At 46.2% G+C, this 16,149-nt stretch overlaps 1 protein-coding gene across 1 annotated transcript in view; it reads left to right on the top strand.

The window, feature by feature from the left end:
• The first annotated feature begins 10,890 nt into the window (after positions 1-10,890).
• Positions 10,891-16,149, top strand: part of slc6a9 (solute carrier family 6 member 9) — a 104,642-nt gene continuing 99,383 nt past the window's right edge. Inside the window, exon 1 of the mRNA XM_056421885.1 lies at positions 10,891-11,002. The gene's annotated coding sequence lies outside the window, so the exon portion shown is untranslated. The remainder of the gene's footprint in view (positions 11,003-16,149) is intronic.

The raw sequence follows: 16,149 nt of genomic DNA, 5'->3' as shown, positions 1-16,149 counted from the left end.
TCGATAGGATGTTTCCCACTCTCCCACGGTGAAACATATAAAAGTGCACAGGCACAACAGATAAGACAAGACATTTCCTAATACTAAGTAAACATAAAGATAAAGATTCACGTACAGTTGTTATAAATACTATATATATATAAATACTATAAATATAATATATATATAAATACTATAAATACGTAATACAATTTTAAACAAGTGAATACAAGTGATTAAAGTGCAGAGTTGAGTGATTTTTTAGGGGGGCGTGGGGGGGGGGGATTTTCAGCTTCCTGTCAGACTGGAGGATATGGCTGGGAGGAGTGAGGGGAGAGAATGTAGCTTCCTGACAGCTTGGTGTATGAAGCCATTACTGAGTCTGGTGGTGCGGCAACGGAGGCTCCTATACTTTCTTCCAGAGGGTAGGAGGCTGAACAGACTGTGTGCAGGGTGGCTGGTGTCATTCACAATCGAGGTAGCTCTCCGGGTGAGGCGGGTGGTGTAAATGTCTTGCAAGGAAGGGAGTGCGGCACCAATGATCTTACCAGCTGTGTTCACTATGCGTTGCAGTGCTTTCTTGCTGTGGTCAGTGCAGCTACTGCCCCACACAGTGATGCAGCTGGGCAGGATGCTTTCAATGGTGCCCCGGTAGAATGTGTTCAGGATGGGTATGGGAGCTTTCGCTCTCTTGAGCTTGAGGAGGAAGTAGAGGCGCCGCTGGGCTTTCTTCGTCAGTGATGCAGAGTTGGTTGCCCAGGAGAGGTCCTCACTGATGTGCACCCCCAGGAATTTGGTGCTGCTCACTCGCTCCACAGCAGCACCATCGATGGTCAGTGGTGGGTGCACAGTGTGGCTTTTCCTGAAGTCAACCACAATCTCCTTTGTTTTGATGACATTCAGCAAGAGGTTGTTGTCGCTGCACCACGTGGTCAAAAGGTTGACCTCCTTCCTGTAGTGGGTCTCATCGTTCTTGGTGATGAGACCCACCAGAGTTGTGTCGTCCGCAAACTTCACCATGTGATTGGTGCTGTAGGTTGTTGTGCAGTCGTGAGTCAGCAAGGTGAAGAGCAGGGGACTGAGCACACAGCCTTGTGGGGCCCCTGTGCTGAGTGTGATGCTGCTCGAGGTGTTGTTGCCGACTCGTACCGCTTGTGGCCTCTCACTGAGGAAGTCCAGAATCCAATTGCAAAGGGAGGTGTTGAGCCCCAGCTGGTCCAGTTTACAAATGAGTTGTTGTGGGATTATGGTGTTAAAAGTTGAACTAAAGTCTATGAAAAGCATTCTCACATGCGAGTCTGCTTTTTCCAGGTGGGTGAGGGCTGGGTGGAGAGCAGAGCAGATTGCGTCCTCTGTGGAACGTTTGGCCCGGTATGCGAACTGAAAGGGGTCCAGGGTGGGGGGGAGGATGGACTTGATGTGAGACATGACTAGCCATTCAAAGCACTTCATAATGATGGGGGTCAGTGCCACAGGGCGATAGTCATTGAAGCAGGATGGAGCCGGTTTCTTTGGCACAGGTATGATGATGGAGGTCTTGAAGTGTGATGGAACAGCAGCTTGACTCAGAGAAGTGTTGAAGATATCCGTGAAGATATCCTTAAGCTCCTCTGTGCAGTCCCTCAGTACACGGCCTGGAATGTTGTCTGGGCCTGTTACTTTGCGGGGGTTGATAGTGGAGAGTGCCCTCTTCACACTTTCGGCAGACAGGCACAGAGCCTGGTCGTGGGGGGGGGGGGGGGGGTGGAGTTTTCTGTGGGTTTGTGTTATTTGTTGCTTCAAACCGTGCAAAGAAGCGGTTTAGGTCGTTGAGCAGAGAGATGTTGTCGTCGCAGGTCTGTGATGCAGGCTTGTAATCCGTTATGGTCTGGATGCCCTGCCACAGGCTGCGCGTGTCTCTGCTGTCCTTGAAGTGGCTGGTTATATTTAGGAGGAGGTCTGATTTATCATCTGTCTAATTAAAGAAGTAGCTGCACTTAGCACCTTTAAAGCCCTGTCGACACTACTGCACTTGCCGTCTTGTAATTTAAGTTTTTAAGTTGTTGCCAGGCAGCCTAGATCCGGCGGAAAGCAACAAATCCAGGAATTATCATAGTTGGGGCACATGGACACATTAGACACCAATATGTGGTCATTAAATACATGTTTCATGCATAACGGATGAATGCTATCGCCTGTTGGTTGCCTCTGTAATGTGAGTTGTTTCCCAACAGTGATTGGATGGTATTTATAATTATAATGAAGGCATCTGGTATCTAAAGATCAGACCGGCCCCGCCCACATCCGGCGTCTCGTCCCTGCTCCCCATCTGTTGCTTGGGAGATGTGACGGCCTCTTGTAGAAATGCCAAATTAAATCTCAAACTGAGTGCGCCGGAGCCCCCCAATCCTTATCTATTATTCTGTACACGCGTCTGAGCAACTTGTGGAGAATACCGATGAGCAAGAAAGGCTTTACGCGTCCGAGCAATCGGATCTCGGTGCACGCTTCCTGTGAAAATGCCAGATTTGAATGAAGGCCAGATTGGCGCCATAAACAAAGCGCGACGAAGCTCGATCGGACTACGTGTTGTTGCCGGCCGGGTACGGCGAAAAATCAGATAGAAAGGTAACCCTGGGTTAGGGTTAGGGTTAACCCTATTCCGCTTCATACCAACTATTGTACATCCTAAAATGTACGACACAGACCACAGATGATATCTAACAAGACAATGCACTCCGTCTTTAGAACATTTTAAAGATAGTGGGAAAATTCCGTTTCTGTACTCTTTGAGCTTTTGTCCTTTTGGGCAAGTAAGTTAAGGAAATGACTACCGACAACGAGCGTTTGTGTATATTCTGTGAATAAGTACTGTGCACACGTTGCAGCCAGGTTTGTGTTTGACCGTTGAGCAACACTCGTCCCCTTGATTGATCTGTAACCGTCAAAAGGGGAAGTTGACCCTTGTAAAATGTCTTTAAGTTGCCGTAGGTTTCACTGGCGACCTTTCCTTACCCCAATGCATGCTGGGATAGGCTCCAGCCATTAGTTTAGGGGAAACTCAGCCAATCCAGGCAATCCAGCTGCCTTCGAGGGATGTACAGTCTCATAGTTCACGTTACAGTTAAGGCCGACCAAATATTGATGGTATTTGTCATGGAATTATTTTTGCATATGTAACACAGTTGAAAAGGTTCTGTGTTAAATTCCGCTAAATGTGAAAACTACGCCACCTGCTGTGGTAAATGTGTACCTGCACTTCATAATAGATACAAAGGATTGTGGGTAATCCTCAGTGGTTTAAGATTCCAGAACGTCTCTGTGAACGGGTCTGTGGGCAACGGGTCGCGTTGACTAATTGGGAAAATAAATAAAAGTTGAGCTGGCTTTATTTGTTTGAATACTAATTATCTTAGATTATATTCGCCATGTTTTCACTACGTTAAGTATCAGTTTTCTTTGTGTTTTATTGCCAGTATAGAATGTGTTCAGTACAGCTGACCTATAACACAAACGTGACTCTGTCTTTCTAGACTGAGCATGCGCAGTGGCCCACAGCAGATGACCAACTATTCTGTCCCGTGTATGAATGCAGGTGTGTTACAGTGTGTTGTTCTTTTAAATGTGTTATTAGTGAGTGAGTTGTTAATTAGTTGGAATGCTTCCAACTTTAAGAAACTTCTTCACAAAAAACAGGCTCCGCCCTCGTCACAAAAAACAAGCTCCTCCCCCGTCCGTCACAAAAAACAGGCTCCTCCCCATCACACAAAATAGGCCCCTCCCCATCACACAAAACAGACTCCTCCCCTTAACAGAAAACAGGCTCCGCCCCCGTCACGGAAAACAGGCTCCTCCCCGTAAGAGAAAACAGGCTCCTCCTCGATACTAAAAACAGACTCCTCCCCGTAACAGAAAAAAGACTCCGCCCCCGTCCAAAAAAACAAATTGGAGACAGCTGCCACATATTTATTTTGTATTTCTGCACATACAGTTAAGACAGACAGTTTCTGTTCCTTTTCATTTATTTTATTCACATATAAACCCACTATTCGATCACTGTTTCAGTATATCATTGTATTCTACTGTATTTGAAATGGGTAATTCTCCCAGAGTGACTTGGGATTCCAGAATAGATCGAGCATGCGCAGTCGCCCACAGGAGATGACAAACTATTCTGTCCCTTGTTCATGAATGCAGAATAAACTGATGTTACCACAAGCCTGCCCAGCTCCATGAGAATCATTTGCCAGGAGACATCTCACAGGGGTTACACATACATGCGAGAAGGAGACAGAAATATGTATATCTGTATCTGTTTGCACTATCGGTAAACACAGCGATAAACACCCGTCCAATGAGCATTTTATTCACCCACTCAGATAATCTCTCTAATTGATGCTGAATCAACATTGCATATACTGAGCCACATTGCGACATGACCCCGTTACTGGTTCACTTTGGTGTGAATGACAGATTAGTATTCCCTGCGAGCGCTTGTGTGTGTTGTCAGGGAGCCCGAGCTATGTGTGCCCTTTGTAGCCTTATTTACCTAACCCGGAGGATTCTGGCTTTTGTCAACTGTGACTGGGTCAGAAGTCAAACTGCACGCTCAGAGTGTCTGTGGAGAATTTACAGAACTTAAAGTGGCAGTACGCCTTTAATTCTAACATCTGTTGGAAAACTCATCCAAAGATATCGGAATCACGTGTAGAAATCGTTGCAGGAAAACATACATGTTGTTTAGTTGCTGCCGTTTACATGCAAGTTAAAATAAATATGCACCTCAAGAATACACTATTGTTTGTTTTGAATGTTTGTCATGTGTGGAAAATAATCTACAATTGCATTTCGTTGTGCGTAATTATATTACGTTATTTATGAATCTTTGAAAGGTTGAGGGGGCATTCTCTTGAGACATCCCACTCCCTAAAACGACCATGCCTTAAGGTCAAAGAAAGGACATTGGAACAGATACTAGAGGAGATTTCAAGGCCCCTCAGTCAGTCTCTGATTTTTGCTCCTGCATCTGCTTTTCACATCAATACCCAAAAAATACAGAACATACAGAAACACTTGGGGTGGCTTTAGCTCAGTGGGGTAAGAGGGCCGTCCTGCAACCGCAGGGTTGTGGGTTCGATCCCTGCTCTCCCCATTAGTTGCAAGTCGAAGTGTCCTTGAGCAAGGCACTGAACCCCCAGTAGCTTCCCGGGCGCTTCACCGCAGCCCACTGCTCCTTAATAACTAAGGATGGGTTAAATGCAGAGAACGAATTTCCCCTTGGGGATTAATAAAAGTGTATATTCATATCCTAACTATGTATAACTAAAGTCTATTTTTGAACCATGCAGTCTATTCCTGCAATGTTCAGGAACATTTTCTGCACATGTCGGTCCAAATTGCCCTTAGATGTGAAAGTGATACTGTGGCGACCTTTCCAAGGCGCACCCTGCCTCCGCCCGGTGGCAGCTATTTGTAGGCCACAAATGAACTTAAATGCATCCAAATCTTCTCACAGGGTGAATGCCTGAAGCAAAGAAGAAGCACAGGGGCGGCCCCCTCACCATCCGACAGTCCTGTGCACCTGGTTTAAAATCCACGGAACAAGACGTCCCCGTGGAGACCTCAGAATATGATGGCAGAGAGAGCAACGCACCCTGGCCGTGGCCTGAGGAACACACACTCCTCTCATGTTTCTCAGTAAGCCAAGTGCATTCAGGACATCAACAAGAAAAGGAATGAAAGCTGGTGTATTTTTGTTGTTGTTCATACCTGTGGATATTTGAACTTACTTCATTATAGAAGTTTGTATTTAAGCCCCCTGGTTCTGAAATAAGTTATTGATTGTGAGCGTGTGCCTTAACAAGATATCTGTTTCCCAAATGGATGGAGGGGGGGGGGGGGGGGTCACTCTGGGCAGAACCCAGAACTTTGTTCATATCTAAATTGTATTCTTGTATTCTGTGATACTGAAATTGATTGGATGGCATTACCAAACAAAAATTCCACCAGCCGCCACTGAGCGCAAGTGTGAATGGTAACGCACTCGCGGGGCCTGAAATGTTATTTCATTCATATACAGGGAACAATTAGTGAAATTATATTAATATTTTGGTGGGGAATATGTATCCAGTATAGTTTATTCGTTCATTATTCTGGTATTTCATGAGATTTCTGTGGTAAACACAAGTTAATGATACTTACATAATTTTGATCAGCAAGACAATCTTCACAAATGAACACGTGACGCGTGAATACAATCCTGTTAAGTTATAAACAAACTACTCTGCAGTCAAACTACTCTGCTTCACCATCATTATCGATTTCTACTTGCTATATGCATCAATCTCTTCTAAATAAACGTCAGTTTTCATTGTCACTTTTCAAGAAATAAATTTGTCATTAAATACTTAGATTGAGGAAAAGATAGTTAAATACTTAGTTAGGTTTAGGATAAGATAGTTAAATACTTAGTTAGGTTGAGGTAAAGATAGTTAAGTACTTAGTTAGGTTTAGGATAAGATAGTTAAATACTTAGTTAGATTGAGGAAAAGATAGTTAAATACTTAGTTAGGTTTAGGATAAGATAGTTAAATACTTAGTTAGATTGAGGAAAATATAGTTAAATACTTAGTTAGGTTCAGGATAAGATAGTTAAATACTTAGTTAGGTTCAGGATAAGATAGTTAAATACTGAGTTAGGTTTAGGATAAGATAGTTAAATACTTAGATAGGTTGAGGAAATAAATTGTTAAATTCTTAGAGACTACTTAATTGGGTTTAGGAAAGGGGTTACTTGATTGCACCGAAAAGACCATCAACTGCACAGTTCACCTCAGCGCTACAGATTGTTTCAGGATCCATCAACAGATTGTTTTCAGACCACGTTTGATGATTTTCATAACCTTTGAGGCACTGTGTGCTTCTGAAAACACCTATCTGTCTTATCTGTGAAAATACCACCTGCTCTGTTTTCTGAAATTGAGATTTATAACTCCTGGAATATGTTTCTGAGGAGAAACTCCATCTAAGAATGGCTGGAGACTGATGATAAACATGAAACAGATGAAATGACAGTGAAACTCAGGTCAGACTGAGGGACCAGCACGATTGAAAATGGAATGAAAAGCCCTGGACATCTGAAACCCTGCAAAGTTTCAAGGAAGTCATACATCGTCCTTATTCGGTAGCAGGAATTGTCTATATTGCTTTGCAAAAGTGCTGTCTGGGGCGCTTTTATGTCTAAAGATTTCCCTTGCTCTGGCCTATTCGTGCTTGCATTTTTTTTAATGCATTCCATAATACACTTTCAAATCTACTCAAACTCATTATGTATTTTCTTTTCATATTTTCTTCTTTTTTTGCTGTTAATTTGTAGCACTTTATTATTATTATTCACTTCAATAAATTAATTAAAAACCCTTTTCTTTTCAGCAATACAGGTTAAAAAGTGTCGGAAGAAATATGCAGATAAATGCAAAAAGTACGAAAATAATCCTAGTAAAAGTACTTTTTCCACGTAAAGACTGTCTCTTGGGAGGGCTGTATTAGTATAAATCAAGAGTTACGGATGTAACTACAGTTCTATGAATCCTGGATGACCGCCAGAGGCGGTGCTTAGCACGGAATATCTTCCCTCTCCCACACACGCAGGTCGAGTCTTAATAACAACAAAGTCACCTGTGACCTCGGATGACCCACAGTCGGCGTCATCCTGAGATCAATCCTCCGGAATGTTCTCGCGAAATTCCGATTGACCGAGAACTCTGGCGGTCATCCAGAATTCATAGAAGCGTAGTTACATCCGTAACTCTCGTTCTAGGCACTGGATGACTAATCCAAGGACCTAGGTCAACCATAACAGATGAAAAGCTGTTCTGACTGTCGTATGCTTGTGGTGGCTTCGACATAGGTTCTGATGGCCCGCACCGGGCAGAGGAGCTTTGACCTTTCCTCTCCCAATGGGGGGTCCAACAATGCAAGCCAGACATGCTGGTTGAGATACGAGTGTGCCAGCACCTTAGGGAGGAACCCGAGCCATCTGAGTTCTACCTCGGACAGGATTCACTCACCACCAGTGCGTGTAGCTCAGCTTCTGTCTGTGCTGTATTGATGGCAAGGACAAAAACGGTCGTTGCCGACCAGCCATCTCAGCTCTGCCTCCGCCAGGGGTTCAAAAGGAGGCGAGCATAGGCTGTCCAGTCCCACGGACAGGTCCCGTGGAGGAGCCCTTGGGGTGCTCGGGCGACGCAGTCGCAGAGTCCCTTTTAAGAAGAGGGACAACAACCTGTGGCTCCCTACCGTGTCATTGTTGATTGTAACATGCGGCCATGAGATAGCAGCTATATACGCCCTCAGGGCTCGATCACACCAAACGCGCCTCTCAAAAACGCGTAGCCCGCAAAACCATTGATTCTCTATGGTACGGTACGACGTTCAGACGAGCCTTTTAAATGCCACACGGCGCGGGTTTTTTGTGTTTTTTAGGGGTGGTTAAAAGTTAAAATATTCTCAACTTTAAGCCGCTCATCAACGTCACACTCGGCCAATGCAGCCAATCGAATCAAGCAGGAGGCGGGCTTTCCTTCCTGGTTTCCCGAGGAGAACCTCATATTAGCGGTATTTAATGACGAGGAGCTTTATAATCCTAAATCTAAACACGACTCAAACTGACTCCCGCTCGGTCGGAAGTGCAACTGAAAGCCTCGCCATCGAGACACAATTGGCGGAATAGATGGTAGATAGATGTTCGCCGTACTCTTTCCTTTCTTTTTTTAAATACCTTGAACCCAAAATCAACGGTTGGTTGCGCACGCAGGTCCGTTCCACAGGTGTGCCGCGCTGTTTTGCCCGGCGTATTTTTGCCTCGGCGTTTTTGGTGCGGCCACGCTTTTTAGAGTCTGGTGTGATCGAGCCCTCAAGGTAGAGGGAGACCGGCCTTTATTTAAGATTGACTGTAGAAACTTGAGTATAATAGGTACGGGGCACTGCACAAGGTCCTTATTGCGACCCACGTGAAAACAGCCTCCATCTACATTAGTACTGGAGATGGGTAGATGGCATTCAGAATAGTCCTCCTGACTGGTTCTGTGCAGCCGCTTCGCGACCGCTCGGGCCCTGCAACGGCCAGGCTCAGTGTCGAAGCCGGCTGGGGTCGGGATGCCAGATCTGACCCACTAGCTGCTATAGGAGGTCCCCAGTGGGGGAGAACCAGTGGGGGCAGAGGGCTGACATCTCCGAGGAAAAGAGATCCACCCTTGCCCTGCCGAATAGACCCCATGCTGTGCACCACCCCTGGATAAAGCCGCCACTCCCCCAATGGGGGCTTGTGACGGGAGAGGGAATCTGCAAATTGGTTCTGTTCTCCGGGTGAAGACCGAAAAATAGACCTGTGCGTCCTCCGGTCCGGCTCAATAGTCCGACGTAGAAAACGCACCGTGTCCCTCCTAAGAGGGACAGCTCGTCGCAGCCTTTGGAGGGCGAGAGACCTGCCACTCCGACCATGTGGTCACAAGGCAACGAGCTTTAGATTCATCTCTCAGTACAAGTTCAGCGTTAGCTGAAGCTAACGTAGTAGTTAGCCGGAGTAGCGAGAAGATGAAAAAGGACTGTTCTCAGAGAGGAACTGGGGGTCATCTGAGGTCAGGAAGGATGACATAGAAATGATACCATTGTCTTGTTAATTTTTTGGAATATATTAAGTTTAAATGTTAAAATATGAACTACCTCCACCATTGGAAGGATGACTGTGGAAAATATTTGTCTTTTCTTTTCGTTTGTTTTGAAGGCCGTCAACGTCTCAAACACCTTAATTTCCATTTCCTTATTTTGTAGTAAGTATGAATTTTTCATTTTCCCATAATGTTCATGAAATTGGTTGAACCTTTCTTTTAGTACGTATCCTCTAAATTACTTTTTTTACATCTTGAATTATTTAAAAAAAATTAAGGATGGATGCAAAACCAATCAGTTTTCTCGAAGCATCATTGGATTTCGTGAGTGACAAAAGAATGTTAGGATGTGCGACCATATATACTGGACCCCCGCACCTCCCTCCTCTCACCCTGCCTCTGACCATCACCGCGCCTGCATGCGTGTCTCCTCCTCCTCCTCCTCCTCCTGCGCCTTCTCCCAACAGCCCTACAACCTGACCGGTACCTCACTCCCCCTCCCTCTCCCCCAAAAACTAAAACAAAAGGTAAAAGCCCGCATCTGCATGCCTAAAGTGCCATCATCCATCTCTATTGTCTCATACGTGGCCGCCCGAAGCCTCCCGTCCATCACCGGAGCCCACACACCGGGAGCCGAGGCGACACCACACCTGTCTCGGGCAACGCAGCTCAGACCGGGACAATGCGCATCGACGTGTATCGGGGAACAAAAAGAAACATGCACGGCATTACGGGATGCCATCCCGTCCGAGACTGCAGAACAAGCATGCCCCCCCAAAAGATTCGCATGCACCGGTCCGCGCATGAGAGGAAGCGTTGCGGCATACGTGTGCCTCTCGTGAGCATAGAGCGAGCGACAACACTACACGCGGTCGTATTCCGCCAAACAAAGAGGAAAGGGGGGTTATTGTGTCATTTAATTCTTCACAACATCATAATGTCACCGTGTCTGCAGCACTCTTTTTTTGCGGTGTTTATAAAAAGATCAGGATCGAAGCTTAATTGCTTTTTACTCGTGATGAGGTATTAATTGGGCACATGCGAGACAAACTGATCTGGGAACCGTCAGCACTGAGTGTGCGTGTCTCTCTATCTCTCTAACAGGTTGTGTCTGCGCGCGCGCGCGTGTGCCTGTATCGCTCACACAAGGAGCTCTCCTCCTCGCGCGTTGTCCCCCCCCCCCCCGCCGGGGCTTAGGAGTGGCGAAAGGAGGGGCTTCATGAGAAGTTGTTGGACCGCGGAGGGACCAAGGTGATGCAACTGCCATGAAACTAATACTGGCAGTTTTTTAAAAACTTAAAACAAAAGAAGAAATGAAAAAAGAAGAAGAAAGAGAATATCAGTCTGGAGCCGACAGACGCGAGCTCACCTTCACGGTAAGACGGCCGCTCATGACACGGAGAGAGAGAGAGAGAGAGAGAGTTGGTGTGTGTTTTATGTTCCGCTTTCTAAACTGACTCGTAAACGAGGGGGTCGTTATGTCGGGAAGGTGCAACTTGGTGCGTCACGCTGATAATTGTGGCGCATATGACCACACGGCTGTTAGCGAGAGGAAGAGCGTTCAACACGTGTCCGTGAAGCGGACAGTCTTGATGGAGGTGGTGGTGCACACACTCAAAAAAACGATTCAAGCCCTTCTTAGAGGTGACACATTTAAATATTGTTTGATACATTTAAATAAATCAATTACAAAACGAAGATATTTATATTGAATGGGTGTAACACAAAATGTATGAATACTTTCATTTATTAGATTTATTTGGGTTACACTCACAAAAACGATTCAAGCCCTTCTTCGAGGTGACACATTTAAATATTGTTTGATACATTTAAATAAATCAATTACAAAAATAGATGTTTATATTTAATGGGTGTAACACAAAATGTATGAATACTTTCATTTATTAGATTTATTTTGGTTAGATGGTGTGCATATCAACTCAAAATAAATGTGTTTCATTGAGGACTACCCTTTGCGCATGCGCTTTCTGAAAATCATTTGTTTGCATGAGGTGAAGACACTTTCAGGGCTATATGTTGTGCACCGACAGATATGCTAGAGAGGTTCATGTCATTTATGTTCGCTTTCTCTCATTCCAGGCTTCCTGATTGTTTTCACCTGTCATCACACCTGTCTCCTATGCTCATCAGTGTCAGCCCCGCCCCTGATTGGTCCCACCTGTGTCTTGTTACCATGTGCTTAAATTCCCCTGTCTCCCAGTGTTCCTTGTCAGTTCGTCTGGTCTTTTGCCATGATCAGGTCGGGTTATGTTGTGCTCTTGAAAAGTTTTTGATCCCTCACTACGTGAGCGCTTTCATTTTGTTCACTGCAGAACCGAAAAATAAAGTACTTACAAATACTTTATCTCTGTCTCCGGTCGTGCAATTGGGTCCTACTTCCTAAGTGTCTGAGCTCGTAACAGAACGAACTGACCACATTATGGACCCAGCCGACCCAAGAACGCTTCACGCCGCTCTGTCGGTACAGGGCGTGACGATTTTTCATCATGAGGAAAAACTGGACAAAGTCAGCCGGGAAATACAAGAGCTGAGAGGACGCCAGGTCGGGTTCAGGAAGAATTATCTACACAGATGCAACAACTGGTTGCCCAAATGAATAATTTTTCACTCATCAACAGACTGCTCCTCCGGTGACGTCATCCACAGCTGAGAATTTGCCTGTCAATACTCCAGCTGACGACCCAGGTCAGGCTGTTTCCTCCCCGCTACGGCTGGCTCTTCCGGAGAGATTTTCCGGAGACTCTTCGAATTGCAGAGCCTTTCTGGTACAGTGTGATCTGCATTTTCAACACAACCCAGCAGCTCGTCGATCGGAGCATGGTAAAGTGGCGTTTATTGTGTCTCATTTAACGGGAAGAGCTGCAGCCTGGGCTACTGCAGAATGGTCTAGAGACACCGAACTATGTTACTCATTGGCCGATTTCATAGAGACTATGAGGCGCATTTTGACCACTCATCGCCTGCTACGGAGGCCAGCAGAAGACTGTTTCAAATACGTCAGCTCAACCGTCAGGTGGTTGATTATGCCATCGAGTTTCGTACAGCAGCAGCGGACAGCGGATGGAATGTTCCGCTCTTCGTGACGCCTTCATGACAGGACTTTCGAACCGATAAAGGACCAGCTGGCTCCACTGGAGACACCCCGGATCTGGAATCCTCATCGCTGTGGCCATCCGGATCGATAACCGTCTTAGGAAAGAGAGAGGAGCGCCGACGCAACCGAGATGTTATTCCCAGCTTCCAGAATTCGCCTCGAGGGTCGCGCCGCCAGCGGAGGATTTCCAGCTCATGTTACCGGACCATCAGAGGACTACACTTCCGAATGACTCCGTGAACCCATGCAGCTTGGAAGAACCAGGCTTTCTGGAGGAGAGGCAGCGCCGTCACGGAGGGTTGCTGTTTCTACTGCGGCCAGCCGGGTCATCAACTCGCTTCATGCCCGGAAAAGATCGTGCTCACCAGTCAAAAGGAGGGCGCTGGTGAGCAAGTTTCGCAGACTTCCTCCTCGACCTGTTACTCAGGTAGACATTTGTATTAACAATCAGACCATTGACCAGGGTGTGTTAATAGACTCAGGGGCTGACGAAAGCCTTATAGACTGGGGCCTAGTCAAACAGCTAAAAATAAAACTGTCCCGCTATCTCATCCTGTTAGTGCCAGTGCCTTAGACGGCCGCTTGTTGTTCACAGTTACTCATTGCACTGAGCCCATACGGATTACTATAAATAAGGACCATACCGAGAGCATGCAATTTCATATTTTAGAGTCGACTCAGCACCGATTATTTTGGGGTTTCCTTGGCTGAAGATCCACAATCCTCACATAGACTGGCCTTCAGGAAAGTTAAGGAATGGGAGAGGATTGTAAGGGCAGGTGTAAACTCGCAACCTGTTAATGCACCAACAGACTCTAGTAGGATCATTATAGATCACCCTGACTATCCTGATCTACACAAGGTACCTTCCTGTTACCATGATTTAAAAGAAGCGTTTAACAAGTCTAAAGCCTTGTCGCTACCTCCTCACCGAGATTTTGACTGTCCCATTGATCTCTTACCGGAGCCCCCATTCCCAAGGGAGACTTTACTCGATTTCGAGACCTGAGAGAACAGCAATGGATGAATACATCTCCTCTTCACTCAAATCAGGGATTATCCGTCCTTCATCGCCTCCAGCCGGAGCGGATTCTTTGTGGGAAAGAAAGACGGGTCTCTGAGACCTTGCATAGACTACAGTCCACTAAATGACATTACGGTGAAGAACCGCTATCCTCTGCCACTCATGTCATCTGCTTTTGAACTGCTTCAAACGGCCAAGATATTCACCAAGTTGGATTTAAGAAATGCATATCACTTGGTTAGAATAAAACAAGGGATGAGTGGAAGACTGATTCAACACTCAGAATGGTCACTATGAGTACTTGGTAATGCCTTTTGACTGTGCAATGCACCGCTGTTTTTCAAGCTTTTGTGAATGAGGTTTTATGGAATTCTTGAATATTTCAGTGTTTGTGTATCTGGATGACATACTGATTTTCTCCCCAGACGCTAAATCTAATGTTAACCATGTCCGCCAAGTTTTGCAGAAACTACTGGATAATCAGCTATATGTCAAGGCAGAGAAGTGCGAGTTCCACACAGAAGAGGTGTCTTTCTTAGGATACATAGTCTCACCTAATCATATCCAAATGGATCCTGCGAAAGTCAGTGCAGTATCCCAGTGGCCCACACCAGACTCCAGGAAAAGGTTCAGCAGTTCCTAGGATTTGCTAACTTCTATAGGAAGTTTATTAGAATTTCAGTTCTGTTGCTGCTCCTCTGCATGTTCTGACTTCTCCTAAGGTTCCTTCAAGTGGACCCCCAGGCGGATCTTGCTTTCAAACTTCTCAGAGATAGATTCACATCAGCTCCCATACTCACCATTCCAGATCCCCAGCGCCAGTTTATGGTCGAGGTGGATGCTTCCAATGAGGGAATTGGAGGAGTACTGTCTCAACGTTCTGCAGAAGACAACAAGATGCATCCATGTGCTTACCTGTCGCGAAGTTGACAACGGCAGAGCGGAATTATGACGTGGGAAACAAGGAATTGTTAGCTGTAAAAGCTGCCCTCGAGGAATGGAGACACTGGCTAGAGGGTGCAGAGCAACCGTTTTAGTCTGGACAGATCACAAGAATCTAGAATATATAAGAAAGGCTAAGCGTCTCAACTCCCGCCAGGCCAGGTGGACACTTTTCTTTAGTAGATTCAACTTCACACTCTCTTTTCGTCCCGGTCTCAGAATCAAAACCCGATGCTTTGTCTCGTCTTTACGATCCCGAACCACTTGCGGTAGAGGCCAAGGGGATCCTTCCACTTAACTCGGTGATCGGAGCCTTTTCCTGGCAAGTGGAGTCAGACGTTAAAGAGGCAAATGTCATGAATCCAGCACCTAGCGAGTGTCCCAACAATCTGCTGTTTGTTCCTGAGGCTCTTCCCCGCAACGTCATCCACTGGGCTCACTCATCTGTGCTTTCGTGCCATCCGGGAGTAGCAAGAACAATGTTCAGGATTCAACAATGTTTCTGGTGGCCATCCATGAAGAAAAATGTGGCCGAGTATGTAGCGGCTTGTCCGGTGTGTGCGTGTAATAAGACCTCATCTCAAGTTAAGATGGGCTTGCTCCAGCCGCTGCCGATTCCCCATCGTCCTTGGTCACACATTTCGATGGATTTTGTGACAGGATTTCCTCATCCAGAGGCAAGACTACGGTTCTAACAGTGGTTGATCGATTTTCAAAGATGGCTCACTTCATCCCATTGACCAAGCTTCCTCTGCCAAAGTCACCGCAGAGGTCATGATGAATCACGTATTCAGGATCCATGGATTCCCTAATGACATTGTTTCCGACAGGGTCCACAATTCATTTCCGCCTTCTGGAAAGAGTTTTGTCGACTCATAGGTGCCACCGTCAGCCTGTCATCAGGATATCACCCTCAGTCAAATGGACAGTCGGAGCGCCTGAACCAAGAACTAGAGACTACGCCACGTTGTCTCGCCTCCCGAACCAGACCACCTGAGTGACCACCTCACATGGGTCGAGGTTACCCACAATAACCTACCAACGGAGGGCACAGGTCTCTCTCCATTCCATTGTGTCAATGGTTTCCAGCCTCCACTTTTCCCTAACAACGAGGAAGAGGTGATGGTTCCATCAGCACATGCCATGATCAGACGTTGTCGCAGAGTTTGGGCTGGTGCTCGCCAGTCTCTTCTCCGAAGTTCAGCTCGGATGAAGGCTGTTGCGGACGCTCAACGCAGGGTCGCCCTCCTACAGTCCAGGCCAAAAGGTTTGGCTCTCTACCAAAGACTTACCACCCATGTCGCCTCAAAGAAACTGGCTCCGAGATTTGTGGGTCCGTTTCCAGTGTCCAGAGTCATCAACCCGGCCGGCACGCTTGCAACTCCCCAGGACCTTGAGAGTGCACCCAACGTTTCACGTTAGTAGAATCAAGCCGGTGTGTG

Source organism: Pseudoliparis swirei, chromosome 8, assembly GCF_029220125.1.
Source record: "Pseudoliparis swirei isolate HS2019 ecotype Mariana Trench chromosome 8, NWPU_hadal_v1, whole genome shotgun sequence".
NCBI lineage: Eukaryota > Metazoa > Chordata > Actinopteri > Perciformes > Liparidae > Pseudoliparis > Pseudoliparis swirei.
The sequence above is the reverse complement of the archived record's forward strand: the minus strand, read 5'-3'. Positions and strand labels throughout refer to the sequence as shown.